Genomic DNA, 15,918 nt, shown 5'->3' with positions numbered 1-15,918 from the left:
CCCTTCATACCATCTTCAGACAAAACAGTGTTCTCGTATGAACAAAGCCAAGTTAGACCAATCAGTCTGTAGAGTTCGTAAGGAATAAAAATTCTGATATTCAGGCCATTTTACAAATTTTCTCTGATCTTGGAATTGCAGAGATATGTTGGCAAACGATTTTCCTTGTCCAGGTGGCGCCTCTAGCGGCGGACTGATTGAACTTATCGTACAGGCGGCACAACTAGAGTTGTCTGCCTTGTTTCAGTGTGGGGTTAGGTCTACTTTGATAGCAGAAATCCGAATTTCTGGGCTGAGATGGTTTTCACGCAGCCAAATTCAGAGTAACCGGAGCGTTTTGGTCGGTTAGTGTATCTGAGGTAAGCTGACAACCACATTTTAATTTTCACATGATTAAAGTCTAGTACTATATCTCTTCAAGGTCGTATAGGTGAACATTTGTTTTCTCGCTGGGTACAGCCTATCGGTTAAAAGGCGTCGAGATAGCGCCGGTATCCGTAAAAAATGAAACAACCATTGAATTATTTACACCTAAGGTCACATTTTATCGAATTCGAAAGTAACCAGGGGTTTTGATAGGTGGAAGGCAGCCCCGCAAATCAGCTAGTTACGTAGCCTATGCCAGGTTAGATAATGCCCTATACCAGGTTAGAGTATGCCCTGTAATTTAGATGTTAAGCATAATTAAAAACTTAGGGGTAACCCTCGACTGGCTCGACATAGGAAATACGTTTATGCCATATATTATGTTATGTAAGATCAGCTATTTAGCCTTCGAACTTCTACCACTCCTCCAACCGTTGGCTAAGGGTAAGAACAGCCTGTGTGGGCAAAGATCAGTTGTGTCGAGGTTAAAAAATAGCAAAGATTAGAAACCAAATGTAGAAAAATAACATAAACTAAATTTGGGAGGGACAGAAATGGTAATATCCATCCCAAATCAAGGTTTACAAATAACGACTTCAAAAAGGAAATAGGCAAGGCAGTCTGGATTCCGTAGGGGGTTAGTGCCATCAGTGCACCTCATGCGGTGCACTGTAGGCATTACTTGAGGCAATTTGCAGCGTCCCTTCGGCCCCTACCTGCAACCCCTTTCATTCTCCTTACCGCACCTCCGTTTAGATTCTTTTTCATCCATCTTACTTTCCACCCTCTCCTAACAGTTGATTCATAGTGCAACTGCGAGGTTTTCCTCCTGTTACACCTTTCAGACCTTCAATTTCTTTATCAGCGCTGAATGTTCTCATAGGTCCCAGCGATTGTCCTATGGCCTAAATTCTATGTTCTAAGGCAGTCTAGACGATTTGGGAAATGCAAAAGACAGTTAATGACTTTACATTCTCGAAATGATTGTCGCCAAACTAGATTAGGCTAAGCATGCCGTGCGCCATCACGGGCTCTTGCGTCAGCCTGTAACCTCGAAATTAATGGTAAGGGCAGATCAAACCGGTTACATTCGATGCTGTTTGTGTTTATTTTTATGTGTTATTAATAAGTGTATTCGAATCTGTTTATTGTTATTGTATATTGATGTTTTTAGTTTATTTTTGCAGTGCACTGACTTAGCTTTTATTCTTCGGAAGCCTCCTATTCAAGTTGACGTCCTTTTGATATCTTCCAAAACAACGTTTGTTCATAAATAATAATAATAATAATAATAATAATAATAATATATTATTATTATTATTATTATTATTATTATTATTATTATTATTATTATTATTATTATTATTATTAAGAAAAATCGCCTATCTTTCAAACCCTTGTAGCGACATCTAACTTTCACCATTCCAAGAAAATCATTCCTTGACCATCACTCGGAAATTAAAATTCTGGTTGATGATAAAAACGTCTCCGGCAAGTTGCTTGAGACGAGTGAAGTTGTGAGTTGTCAAACCCTTCGTTATAAGCTTTATTTCCTTTCTGAAAAAGATGCGCCCTAGGCTCTTTGATATCTCCAGGTTCGTTGTTCGTCTTTGAGTCATTGAAATTATTGAATACATATCAGTACAATCACTTTGTAGTGTTGCCCTTCCAGCCATGAACTGTTGTTTAGAATTTCGTGGTGTGTGGAATCTCTCTCTCTCTCTCTCTCTCTCTCTCTCTCTCTCTCTCTCTCTCTCTCTCTCTCTCTCTCTCTCTCTCTCATTTAGTATTTCATATTATGTAATACATAGCAGTAGAATCAATTAATAATGTTACTCTTCCAACCATGAACTATTTAGAATTTCCTGACGTGAAATTCTCTCTCTCTCTCTCTCTCTCTCTCTCTCTCTCTCTCTCTCTCTCTCTCTCTCTCTCTCTCTCTCTCTCTCTCTCTGGTACTTAGATAAACTTGGGGGATCATGATATTCTTGCAATGAAAAGCAGTTATAAAAGAAATGAGTTTAAGATACTTAGTAGTATTTAAAAAATTACGCCCTAAATACGACGCTTAGTTTATGAATACTTACATAACACACATCCATTGTGCATTATGAAACAAGACGACGAGAAACAGAAAAACGCTAAACAAATATAAAAATTGATGAAGGTAAACAAACAAAGAATAACGTCAGAAATTCTCGCAATCGCTTCCGGTCTGTTTACGCAATGTATAGGCTATAACTTGCGTATCGCTGCGTATCTAAACGTGTTTACGTGTATCTGTTAAATTCCGGGTTAAGGAGATCTGAAGAAGATACGGCCAGTACTTAAAGGCGCAGTTGTTTGTCAAGGGAAGGTGATGGTAGCTGAGAAACTCTACGGCCCAGTAACCCCAACTCCAATTTGATACGACGCCTCTCTCGTCGTTCCTGTTTCATTATAGGGCTCTTGTGCCAGCACGGGCTCTTGGGCTTAAAAGCGTTTGTAGAGAAGATCGTCAAAGTTAGTATCAAATTGTCTTTTTGAGGAATATTAAAATTACTGTGTATACACACGGATATATTCTTCTTCTTCTTCTTCTTCTTCTTCTTCATTTAACGTGCTTTTTTCCATATATATATATATATATATATATATATATATATATATATATATATATATAGCATATATATATTATATATATACTGTATATATAGATATGAATATATATACCATCTAATATACAGTGTATATATATATATATATATATATATATATATATATATATATATATATATATATATATGATTATATATATATATGTGTGTGTGTGTACATACACGAAACCACTTCGTCGTAACATTATCCCCAGAACCGATCAAAGACCGGAGCTGCTCATCACCTGCCTCGTCATTTTTTGTGTCGGGAGCGATTGTCTCATCCTCTGAATGATTCGAATTCTTCCGCGAAATGATACACCTCAATTTGCATCCATTGTTCGCACAAAGGAACTTCCTTAACCTCTTCCCCGAAGCGCGCCGCGATCAAAGACTTCAAAGGGAAGTTATATATACGAGATGGGGATTATTAAGGCTTCATGCAACGCCAGAGGGATGGACTTTTAATCGGTCGGTTAATTATGTGATCGGACGTAGTTGGGAAAGTGTTTCAAGCAAGGATAGGACGGCCTCTTGCAAACGGACATGCTTTCGCAGAGATAGATATATATGTCATAGAATATTCCGCCAGAATATTCCCATTTTGTTTGATTACAGAGACTGTTAAAACGCAGTCAGAGAAGTTGTTGTTGCATCTTCACAATTCTTCATGGCTGTGCAATGAGATTATTGTCTTGGATTGTAAAAATCTTCTGTAGGTTCAGACAAACTCCATAGTGGTTTTCTTTGTATTTCTTAGAAAAGTTCTTTATACAGAAGAATACAATGGTCTACACAGGATGGCTTTCTCATGTGGATCTCTATCTAAGCTTTCATACTTTTACATAGCAAGACTACGATTCACACACACGGACAAACATATGACTTCGTTCCAAGGATTTCTCACGGCTACGTGACATGCCTTCAACTCCGACCAAAAACAGGACGCTGAGTTTATGCGGACGTATGCAAATCTGTGCTGACGCAGTGTCTCTAAAACACTACACAGGTATTTACTGATGACGTTCGCGTCTGGTTGATCAAAGCTGTGATTTCACAACAGCACTCTTCTCGTGTGCAACAGTGATATATATACACAGTCTTAAATTCACTAAGATTCCATTTTTTCTTTAACATGGCATAATGAAATATGACATATACACGTACACATACCTACACACACACATATATATACATAATTTATATATATATATATATATATATATATATATATATATATATATATATATATGTGTGTGTGTGTGTGTGTGTACATATATATATATATATATATATATATATATATATATATATATATATATATATATATATATATATATATATATTATATAAACTGTATATATATACACACACGTAAATTATAACCATATATTTTCTGCTTTTTTTCTATGTATGTACATATTTTCTATTATTTCAGACTTCAGTCGTTTCGTATAAGTATTTTCTTAATATTTGCACTTCATTTTCTCTTTGATAAGGTGTAAATTATCTATATATATTATTCTGCACGTTTTCATTACGCCTCGTCCTGTCCCCGTAAGGACAGTTCTTAAAAACTCGTAGTAATGAAGCTTAGAACGCAAATAGCTAAACTCTCTCTCTCTCTCTCTCTCTCTCTCTCTCTCTCTCTCTAGAACGTAAATAGCTAAACTCTCTCTCTCTCTCTCTCTCTCTCTAGAACGCAAATAGCTAAACTCTCTCTCTCTCTCTCTCTCTCTCTCTCTCTCTCTCTCTCTCTCTCTCTCTCTCTCTCTCTCGTAAATCATCTTCCAGAGCGTATCGTAAAAATATCGCGAAGAAAGCAAAAATAAAAGGAAAACCTCGATGGTACGGCGGTCTCATCAGATGACACCAAAAAGCCAACATCGGTTGTTCGTCTCACGCCCCCCTCCCCACCCACCACATCCCGGTTTCCCATGGTGGAGGGAGTGGGGGTTGTCATTTCCTTGGCGCCAGGATAGACGGCGTCAGGGGTAAAGATTATCGCCACAAATAGATGTCTGAGGATTATACCTGGTATTTCATTCCCGATTCCGAATGCTCCCCTTCGCTGCTTGTCTCCTTTCTAAAAAAAAAAATTTTTTTTTTTTTATCGCAGGATTGAGAATGGTTTTAAATTTCGTTTCGTGTAATTAACAATGGTTACTAATGCTCAGTAAAAAAATTGAAATTGATTTTATATATAAATGTATCTCAAACAAATAATTTCATATATACTAATATATATATTCATATATTTGCTTTTATGATTGATAATGAGGCAGACACTTTGCTATCCGTGTAGACATCCCGGGATTATATATGTAATCAACGGATAGGTTTTGCTTAAAAGCAAATGGATGTTACAGACTAAATACACACACAAAACAAAGCCACTACAACACCTTCTAAAAACATAACAAACATCTCACGTCTCGAACGCTCGCCATACCGCGCAATAACTTCTCGCTGCTGGGAAGAAAGGGCGTTGGGTCTGGTATGATACATGAAACATACGTACCAGGGTCTAAAGCGATGTCAGGCAGGGCAGCCGATCGAGACCACAGGTCTACCCCAAAGCCAAATCAAAAAGTCCTTCCAAAGAAGGCATCGTGCTTACCCCATACAAAAATGGGAATAAAAGCACGTTAAAAGAAAAAGAAAAGATTGATAATGATTTCGTGATATTCTGTGTAAAAATTCGTTGTTTACCTTTTCCAAAATTATTATTTAATGTATATAAATTAAAATGAATACTATATCTCAGTAAAAAAATATATTTCATTTTTATTTTTTTTATTTAATTTGTCTTAAGTTTACCCAACAAACAGGAAATTACATCCGGTATCTAGCCAGTGATCTGTGATCGTGAAATGATGAATTAGTTTGCAAAATTCTACCTTTTAAGATAAGGCCCTCCGGCGAGCTCTCGAGACATAAACACAGATCATGGCGTTTTGGTGACGCATTCAGTTTTTAAATTCCTTTATTTTATATAGACTTTATTTTCTTTTTATTTTATCTTATCATGAAAGGGGGCAAATTTGCTTTGAGTTAATGTTTACATAAGCGCAACATGTTATCGAAATGCTTCTTTGCTAGTTGTAATTTGCTTGTATAATCTTTGTCGTATTATTATTATTATTATTATTATTATTATTATTATTATTATTATTATTATTATTATTAATATCATTATCATTATGCAATATATATACATTAATATATATATATATATATATATATATATATATATATATATATATATGTATATATATATATATATACATATATATATATGTATGTATATATTTATTGTAAAACAAACGAACATTTTGATAGCTTACCAGGCAAACTTCAGGAGATATGGATACCAATGCCCCTTGCATATATGAGAAATTGAAATGTAATTGGTGTAAAACATTTTCAGATGATATTGGTAAAGTTTTCGATCTTTACTCAGCAGTGGAAAACTGTCAATTAATATAAGGGTATACATGACGAAATCTCTTGGAAAATTTGGTCAGAACTGATGAAGTGGTCCTTAGGCGTCTTTGGCTCTTCAGTTGTTCTTGTCAAGGTTTTTCCCGTAGGGGGTTAGTGCTGTCATTGCACCTCACGGGGTGCACTGTAGGCATTACTAAAGGTTTTTTGCAGCGTCCCTACGGCCGCTAGCTGCAACCTCTTTCATTCCTTTTGCGTTACACCTTTCAAACCTACGTGCTCTCAAATTCCGTTCCAGCGCTGAATGACCTCATAGGTTCCAGTGCTTGGCCTTTGGCCTAAACTCTATATTCCTTTCCATTCCATTCCATTCAGTATTTTTTTTTTCTTTCCCTTTTGTGTGTTCAAATTGGTCTTGAATTGGGTCCTGCTAAGAGAACAAGTTCCCTTCAGAGCAATAGCAGTAAAGGTCGATGAATTTACGGAATTGTATGTTACTGGTTTTGGTTTTGTAATTGGAATTGCTGAATTTTAAAATGGAACCTTGTTGCGCGCATTGTGTAATAGGAAAAGACTCTTTAGCCCATGACCAACAGTGTTTCTTTAGTTTTACTTTTTGTTCATCAAATTTCCTCACAATAGTTGTTCGGGGTTGCTTATTTCGAATGACTCGGTGTGGCAATTTTCATGCAGCTGGAGGGATTTGCGAGCGTTGAAAAACATTAAAGGTATTCTCGGTCCAAAGCCGATTAGCGTTTTGCACAGACGCCGTGATATTTGTTCAGTGTCGGATTCTTTCCGTTGGTCATTTCGAATGTGGGTGTGGAAAGTGACTATCTTGCAATTTTCTTGCAACAGGATGCTCTTCCAAGCACTGCAAAAATTATGAAAGCAGCATAGTCGAAGGCCACCGTCATGAAAATTATCCACGAAGTTCTTGCAGCAAACATATTTCACATATTCTAAATCCCCTTGGGGGGCCCAGCGCACCTCACGCGGTGCACTGTAGGTTTTACTTAAGGTTCTTTGCAGCGTCCCCTCGGCCCCTAGCTGCAACCCCTTTCATTCCTTTTACTGTGCCCCCATTCATATTCTCTTTCTTCCTTCTTACTTCCCATCCTCTCCTAACAGTTGTTTCATAGTGCAACTGCCATATTTTCCTCCTGTTACACTTTTAAAACCTCCTTTACTCTCATTTTCCTTTTCAGCGCTGAATGACCTCACAGGTCCCAGCGCTTGGCTTTTGGCCTAAGTTTTATATTCCAATTCCTCCCTCCTCACCTCTTCGGCACTGTGGTTTACTATCCCTGCTCAGCTAAAATAAAACTAAAAATTCTTGTCTTCAGTAATTTTTTGATTGCGAAAATCCTACCTGTGTAATATTTGATATTGGGCTTCTTCTCCCCCACCCCCAACCCGGGGTAAATACTGGTGTCCCCCCCTTGGGGTGTGAGGCTTTTATATTAAGAACCACTGTATTTGTACTAACGCTCCAACTCATTTATTTCTATGCTCTAAACGTTCTCCACTTTTGCTTTGTTTTTCACTCTTTTATTTATCCTGCTAAATCCATACGTTTTCCATTATTTTTCCCCTTTTTCCTACACCTTACGCCCATGATAAACTCTATTTTCGTGATCTTGACAATTTCCTATGAAAGTTATAACGTTTATACATTACATAGTCATATCTGTACGAAATCAAATACTTCTGGAAACTTCTGGCAACCTTAAGACGCCGGTGAATCTATCAGTTATCAGAAGCATAACATATTACAGTACAAATACTTAGCAGCGGCTCGCTAGCAGCAGATACTCCTCTTGACAACAGCAAGACTCACTGATAGTTCTGAGTAACAAGAGGCTCAGACAGTATTCAGTAGTTCAACAACTCAATTCAACCGGAAGCCCCTTTAAACGAACCTGTTACGTCCACATTCAGCCTCGAATCCACGTGCCCTTTCATTTGCAGATTAAATTGACCAGATGAATTTCAGGAATTACACATGCCACAGTATTGATGAAAGTGACCTTCATCAGATGCTTCGTTTCGTCATGGGCAATCAAAATAATAAGTAAGAGGCATCAACAAATACTTATCCTCTTCCGCTTGCACCCAACTTCCGGTATGAAACGGCGGCTCGCTTTTTCCTCCCGCCATTAATTTTCCTTTTAGAGCGATCGCGGATCATAGCCGAATGTTTTTCACTTAATTCGCTTTCCTCGGTGGCTTATCCGACCTCATGCGCATGTGGTTTTCTCCCCGTGAAGAAGAAGAAGAAGAAGAAGAAGAAAGAAAGAAAGAAATGCACCGCAGACCATCGTTAAATTTGTTGTTTGGTTCTAATTGCATTTCTCCCCGGCAGCGTGTGGATGAGCTTAGCAAAGGGCGTAACGGAAAATTACTCCGGACTGCAGTCATTTTTCCCCCTTTGAAGCTAAGTCCGAAATTCTTTGGGCGTCTCAAGAATTATGATTATGGTTGATCCCGAAAAAGCTGGAGAGAAGTTAGAGCGTTGCCATCATCCTTCCGCACGGCGCTTGATAAGATTCCTGTGGGTATGTCTGTGTAGATATATCTACATAAAAGTTTGCTCTTACATACTGTACGTTAAAGGCATACCCACGCATACATATATTTATTTTTCAACAAGACTCCAGAAAAAAATAACACAACTGTCTGTGTCACTTTCATAGACCTTCTTAAACTACTTCATACACCTTCACAGAAGGCTCATCAGCATCGCGTCGAACCCTCTACAATCGCTGCGCTATGCACCCCTTATCCTGCACGCACTCTCTCGCTCCCTGGATATTAAGGCCCCGTTTTCCCAGCACCTCTTTGATACATCTACCAGTCATTTCAAGGTCTTCCTCTCCTCCTCCTTCCCCTAACACTCCTGAATTGCATACCCTTTTCAACATCCTGTTATTGTATATTCTTTCCACATGACCGAACCGTCTGGAAATACTTTTATCCATCCTTTCACCTCCCTGTATCTTTGTACCACTTACACGCATCGCAACATTTCTCAACACATCAATTCTTAGGCCGCTTATGCTACGCAAACATTTCATCTCAACATCTTCAACATTTTTCCTTCATTCACCATCCACTCACATCCATGGAGAGCTGAAATGTTGAAGTTTTTGCTCGTGTTGGTGCAAGTATAAATGTGTCCTAAGGAAAGGGGATTGGTGCCCTTTAGAGATGCCAGGAGCGTTCAGATACAGTAGTTTATTTCCGACAAAAGTTTACTCTCAGCAGTCAGGCTTTTCACCGTAAATTTTATGTGACTTGGAGAAAAATAATTTGCGTCGTTTCTTCTCGTTCCAAAATGGAGAGTTTGTATTTTCGTGTTGTCGATTTCCATCTTTTTAGATGAAACAAGTAATGCTGTTTAATTTAATCATAGAGTCCCTGTGTTCATACCATGTGTAGAGCATACTAGTCGAAAATGGATAGCCTTTCAACGAGTGTGAGAGAGAGAGAGAGAGAGAGAGAGAGAGAGAGAGAGAGAGAGAGAGAGAGAGAAAGTGTGTGTGTGTGTGTGTGTGTGTGTGTGTGTGTGTGTGTGTGTGTGTGTGTGTGCATTACATAAAGGAGCAACATTGTTATCAGCCCTGTCAGGAAGTACCACGACAACTCCTGAAACTCATCTGAATACGAAATTACATTATCATTTTTGAGTGTGGGGCTCTTAGGCCATTTAAAACTTGCAAGTTGTCTGTCTCCTATTACCCAAAAATGAGCACCAAAACCAAGTAATTAAAAAATCAGAGAAGGTTCTGCCGAAGTCATTTTACACTGAGAGTAGTTGATCGACTCAACTTCTCTAGCACTAAGACTTTACTATAGTCGCGGTCAGTGAATCTGGAGGTGTCATTATCATGGCCTAGCAACGTACAGGTCAACAGTTCCTTCGATTTCCTGACTGGAGGTTGCCAGGACATGATATTGAAGCATTCAGACTCACTGGCTTTCAATTGTTCTTATTGAGTGCAATCCTCAAATTCCCTTACACAACTTATCCATGATGTGGATTGCAGAATCTTAACTATGTTGCGTCTCAAAGCTCGTAAATCATTCTTGTTTGTAATCAACGAGAATATTTAGGATGTTCTAGATTCATGTTTTATTAGTTTTCTTTAAAAGAAAACTAATGAGATGGCTTTGTCTGTCCGTCCGCACTTTTTTTGTCCGCCCTCAGATCTTAAAAACTACTGAGGCTAGAGGGTTGCAAATTGGTATGTTGATCATCCACCCTCCACTCATCAAACATACCAAATTGCAGCCCTCTAGCCTCAGTAGTTTTTATTTTATTTAAGATCAAAGTTAGCCATGATCGTCCGTCTGGCAACGTTATATGACAGGCCACCAGCACCGGAGGGCCGTGGCTGAAAATTTCATGGACCGCGGCTCATACAGCATTATAGGCTGTACTGAAAACTCGTCGCATTTTTACTTGCTTTTATGGCACACGGGCTGTTATCGCCATTATTCTGTAACATTTCTGGTCATTCCCGAGCAACCTCACGGAAGCGAAAAATATTAGACAAGCCAATATCGCCTGGCCTTATTTATGTGAAATACAACAAGGACATGTTTTGGGGTTGGATTTTTCTCGTCGGTCATACTTCTCAGGACAGTTAAGCTATTCTCTGTGTACTGTTACATACGAAGTAATACTAATCACGCCTTTTTAAGTCTAGTTGTTTCCCTCAGTCATGATGATGTGAAGATTCAAAGGTGTATAAAGTTTTAAAGACCACAATGTTCTCTTAACTTGGTTATATTAGCCAATCTAGAGTAAATTATTTTCAGTCAAATAGTTGTTGTATTTATACGTATATATAATTTCCATTGTAACTCTTCCAAGTTGGCAGAATGTCTTCTTATTGTAACTATACATTTGGAAGAGTAGAGGTCAGTAAATTGAAACAGTTCAATTTCATTTGGTAGGCTGGGCGTTTGAAAAGAGATACTGCTTCATTTTCATCGGAAAATGAATGCAAAAAGTAGATTAGGTGTATTTGCGCGATTTCTGTGAGAAATAAAATTGAACTGCGATATTACTCTTCTTAATTATTGTGACTTTACCCTTCCAGTATGCAGAAGATAGAAAGACATTCCGCTGCTTACAAAAATTAAGATTAGAATTATTAACTGTCAAGTTGTAATGCACGTGTGTATATATATATATATATATATATATATATATATATATATATATATATATATATATATATATATATATATATATATATTATATATATATATATATATATATATATATATATATATATATATATATATATATATATATATATATATATATATATATATATATATATATATATATATATATATATATATATATATATCACGTAGCTCAGGTGAAATTGCTTATATCTCAGCCACACTTTATTCTTGGTTTTGCTTTATTGATTTTTAATATAAAAGACATAGAACATTGTATACCTAAAGCATTTTGGCCGCTTGAGATTTTCGGATGCACAGGAAGTAAGCTTTAAAGAAATTTGTCGAATGTGGGAGTAATTACATAAGAACTGTACTCCGAAGGGTGATAGTGCCGTCAGTGCACCTCACGCATTGCACTGTAGGCACCACTTAAGGTTCTTTGCAGTGTCCCTTCGGCCACTAGCTGCAACCCCCTTTCATTTTACTGCACCTCCTTTCGTATTATCTTTCTTCCATCCTTCCATCCCACCTCTTATAACAGCTGTTTCGTAGTGCAGCTACACCTTTCAAACCGTTTTACTATCAATTTCCGTTTCAGCGCTGAATGACCTCATAGGTCCCAGAGCTGGGCTTTTGGCCTAAATTTTATATTCCATTCCATTCCATTACATTAGAACCGTAATATACTAAAATATTGGGTATATTGAATTCAAAGATTTAAGAAAACGTATAAAACGCTTTCGCATAGAAAACCCAGAATCTCGATCATTAGCGAATTAAGTAGGGATAATGATCACGGCGCTTGAGAAAGATCTCTTCGAGACTGAGATCTCTCCGAGACTGAGATCTCTTTGAGACTGAGATCTCTTTGAGACTGAGATCTCTCCGAGACTGAGATCTCCCCGAGACTGAGATCTCTCCGAGACTGAGATCTCTTCGAGACTGAGATCTCCCCGAGACTGAGATCTCTTCGAGACAGATCTCCCCGAGACTGAGATCTCTTCGAGACTGAGATCTCCCCGAGACTGAGATCTCTTCGAGACTGAGATCTCCCCGAGACTGAGATCTCTCCGAGACACGACTTTTTAACACGGCTTTTTAACTAGTCGTCGTCCTGCCAGCTAGAGATCTTTTCCGAAGCGCTCTCAGCCGGCAGCGTTTGAAAAGGTGCGACTTGCGCTGCCCGAGATCTGTGCTTTTATAAATCTCCTCCCTCTCCGCCCCACTCCACCGTTCTATATTTAGGCTTTATGAAGAGAAGAGACGTGCATAAGTGCCTTTTGTGAGATTCTCTCTCTCTCTCTCTCTCTCTCTCTCTCTCTCTCTCTCTCTCTCTCTCTCCCCTTTCTGTTTTTCTGTTTGTCCATTTTTTCTTTTTGTGCTTTCTGCTTTCTGTTTTCATTCTCTCTGTTTTGCTTTTCTATCTCCATTCTGCTTTTCCTTGCATTTCTCTCTGCTCTCTCTCTCTCTCTCTCTCTCTCTCTCTCTCTCTCTCTCTCTTTTGCTTTCCTCTTTCTCCAGTCTACTTTTCTTTGCATCTCTCTCTCTCTCTCTCTCTCTCTCTCTCTCTCTCTCTCTCTCTCTCTCTCCAGTCCACTTTTCTTTGCGCATCTCACTCTCTCTCTCTCTCCTCTCTCTCTCTCTCTCTCTCTCTCTCTCTCTCTCTCTCTCTCTCTCTCTCTCTCTTTCTTTGCTTTTTCTCTTTCTCCAGTCTACTTTTCTTTTTGCACATCTCTCTCTCTCTCTCTCTCTCTCTCTCTCTCTCTCTCTCTCTCTCTCTCAAATTTTTTTCGTCACGACTTAACTAAAAGGACTTTCTTTCCGTATGTGTCTTTTACAGACCACTGATTGATGACAGATCCTCTTAACTGAAGGATGAACGAAGAAGACAGTCATTAAACCTCGTTAATTGGTGTCTTCTTTGAGGTTATCTAAGGAGTATTGGGTAACTCCTTCGCTGAGATGAAGATAATAGTTTAAGGAAGCCTGTTATATAAGCCTGTTATATACGACTTCTGCCATGCTTCAGATGTACTGTACTAAGAAGCTACTACCACAATTATTATTATTATTATTATTATTATTATTATTATTATTATTATTATTATTATTATTATTTTATTATTATTATTATTATTATTATTATTATTGCTTTGGTTTCTATCTTGATTCGAGGACAAATCTCTTTTCAAGCACACAGTTATTATTATTATTATTATTATTATTATTATTATTATTATTATTATTATTATTATTATTATTATTATTATTATTATTATTGCTTTGGTTTCTATTTTGATTCGAGGACAAGTCCCTTTTCAAGCAGTTCCTGTTCTCAAAAGAAAGAAAATGATACCACAAACCTTAGGCCTTCCTGTTTTATCTCTCTCTCTCTCTCTCTCTCTCTCTCTCTCTCTCTCTCTCTCTCTCTCTCTCTCTCTCTCTCTCTCTCTCTCGCCCAAGTTTTCCCAATCATTATTATCATTGTTATTCAATATGAGCACATCCGTAAATCCAAAGGAGGTTTCTCTTTCCTTTAGTTTCATGGTTATAAACGTCTGCAATTTATGCTTAACATATGCATTGATTTGTATTAATACGGCAGTTTATTTAATGTTCTGGGTGCGGTGTACCATAAGGGTCCTCGTCCATTATATTTTTCAATCGTATACTCTTAATCCTTTGTATTCAATGTTTATGAAATTAATCCTCAAATAGCGTTCAGATTAATGCATTCTGCTCTGATTTCGTCGTTTTATTTTTCTGTAAAAGAAAACTATTATGCCGGCTTTAAGGCTAGAGGGCTGCAAACTAGTATGTTGATCATGCACCCTCAAATCATCAAACATACCAAATTGCAGCCCTCTAGCCTCAGTAGTTTTTATTTTATCTGGCAACGATATGGGACAGGCAACCTACGGGCAGTGGTTAAGGTTCCCTGGGCCGCGGCTCATACCGAAAGATAGGTCTGTTTTCGGTGGCCTTGATTATACGCTGTAGCGGCTGTATCGAAAACTCGATTGCGCCAGACTTCGGCGCATTTTTTCTTGTTTCCTGTTGTTCGTAATTACTGGTTTGAATTTACGTGGCATCAGTTTCAGACGCAATACGATGGTGTCAGTTGTTGTGGTGTGCATTTTCGGTATACCCTTTCTTTGCAAACTATTCGTTAGTTAGAAACGACAGGTAACTTATCCCACACACACACCGACAAACAACCTTCCCTGGTTGAATAAAAATATATGAATATTTTATCAATGGTCACTGTCCATTTACTCAGGAGAAAAAGGAAAGCAAAGAAACATAGATCCTGAAGTCTGGAAGTTCTGTTCAGAAAGGCCCTCTTATGCTAACCCCCTGCAAGAACTTCATGAACGCGCACTTAATTACTGCTGAGAATGTTTGCTCCGCAAGTTTACAGAAATCGTCAATGAGAACTGAAGTATTGCCTCGTTAACTCTTTTAAAAATAAAGGGATAATTGCCTGCTATGTTGTCTTCAAAGGCTGGTGTATTCAGCTTCCAGACAAAACAATCTGGAGCCGCCATTGTTATCTGGTCGGACGATAACAAAAGATCAGCATTATAGCCTCCATTAACTTTCCCTGGAGGGATCGGATATACGCCGACCTACCATTACTGGGAAGTGATTACAAAGTTTGCAGCCGGAACTTGGTAGGGATTTATCGCTTGCATCTCAGGAAGGACGAATGGAAATGTTGTTTGCCAGGAAATTCAAGGTTTATCAAAAATAGTGCTCCGTTGTAATGCCTGCTTACCCGCGGCATTTTTTTTTTTTTAAGAACGCTAGTGGTATCGTCATAGCATTTTTAACGGCAAAAACAACGAAGCCCTCGAAGCTACTACATTAATTGCGTAGCTAGACGATGTCTGGCTAGGGTGGAAAGGATGTCTTGGGAGGGGGCGGTGAGTTGGAGCACAGGATCTCTTGCTTATCTGTGTCATATGAATTCTGATTTCGTTCACGCAATATGAGGTTGTGTAACTTAGCTATGTTTCTTTATTCACCACTGTTTCAATAGCTTCCGCTGAATCCTGTGTTTACGAATTGTACGATCGTTGAGCATAGAATTACCCAGTCGCCTTGTTTTATATTATTTAAGGCCGTTCTTTATTACTGAGATTAATTCATGCAAGCGCGTGTTAGCGATACAGAGAGAAACTTTCGTTCGGAAAAGCTGAGAAAATGCTTCCTTCCTATGTCATCATCATATCATATATAAATTTTAACGTGTATTTTCCAGGTCACT

At 38.1% G+C, this 15,918-nt stretch overlaps 1 protein-coding gene across 1 annotated transcript in view; it reads left to right on the top strand.

Annotated features, from left to right (window-relative positions):
- The first annotated feature begins 216 nt into the window (after positions 1 to 216).
- Positions 217 to 15,918, top strand: part of Pis (phosphatidylinositol synthase) — a 29,909-nt gene continuing 14,207 nt past the window's right edge. The window contains exon 1 of the mRNA XM_067117549.1: positions 217 to 359. The gene's annotated coding sequence lies outside the window, so the exon portion shown is untranslated. The remainder of the gene's footprint in view (positions 360 to 15,918) is intronic.

The sequence above is a fragment of the Macrobrachium rosenbergii genome, chromosome 15 (genome assembly GCF_040412425.1).
Source record: "Macrobrachium rosenbergii isolate ZJJX-2024 chromosome 15, ASM4041242v1, whole genome shotgun sequence".
In the NCBI taxonomy this organism is placed as follows: domain Eukaryota; kingdom Metazoa; phylum Arthropoda; class Malacostraca; order Decapoda; family Palaemonidae; genus Macrobrachium; species Macrobrachium rosenbergii.
Note: the sequence above shows the minus strand (reverse complement) of the source record. Positions and strands in the feature narration are given on the sequence as shown.